This window comes from Myotis davidii, unplaced genomic scaffold (assembly GCF_000327345.1).
Source record: "Myotis davidii unplaced genomic scaffold, ASM32734v1 scaffold991, whole genome shotgun sequence".
Taxonomy (NCBI): Eukaryota; Metazoa; Chordata; class Mammalia; order Chiroptera; family Vespertilionidae; genus Myotis; species Myotis davidii.
In genome coordinates this window covers 235,447-235,755 of record NW_006283137.1, presented here as the reverse complement: position 1 = coordinate 235,755, position 309 = coordinate 235,447, and the positions used below count along the sequence as shown (strand labels likewise).

Below are 309 nucleotides of genomic sequence, written 5' to 3'. Positions count from 1 at the left end.
CCTGCTCAGGGGAAGTGGGCTGACTAGGCCAGGCTTCCCCGAGACAGCCGTTCCCAGGCTGGGGTCCCTGGGGGTCCCCGCTTGTCTGGGGAGTAGCCCTGGTCCTAGGGGGCCTGGAGGAGGCTCCACGTCCCCAAGGGACAGACCTGCTAACGGAGTGTGGCTCTCCCAGCTTGGCCGCCCCTTCCCACCGGCCCCGCATCCACACTGTTTCCTCCGCCTTCGTGAGTGTCCCTTGAGGGGGGCCCCTGCTCCCTGACATCACTGGGGGGTCGTGACCGCAGTTGAGCCTGTCTGCTGTGGGGCGGT

At 68.0% G+C, this 309-nt stretch overlaps 1 protein-coding gene across 1 annotated transcript in view; it reads left to right on the top strand.

Annotated features, from left to right (window-relative positions):
• DNAH17 (dynein, axonemal, heavy chain 17) overlaps nucleotides 1-309 on the top strand; it is a 107,024-nt gene that overhangs the window by 42,132 nt on the left and 64,583 nt on the right.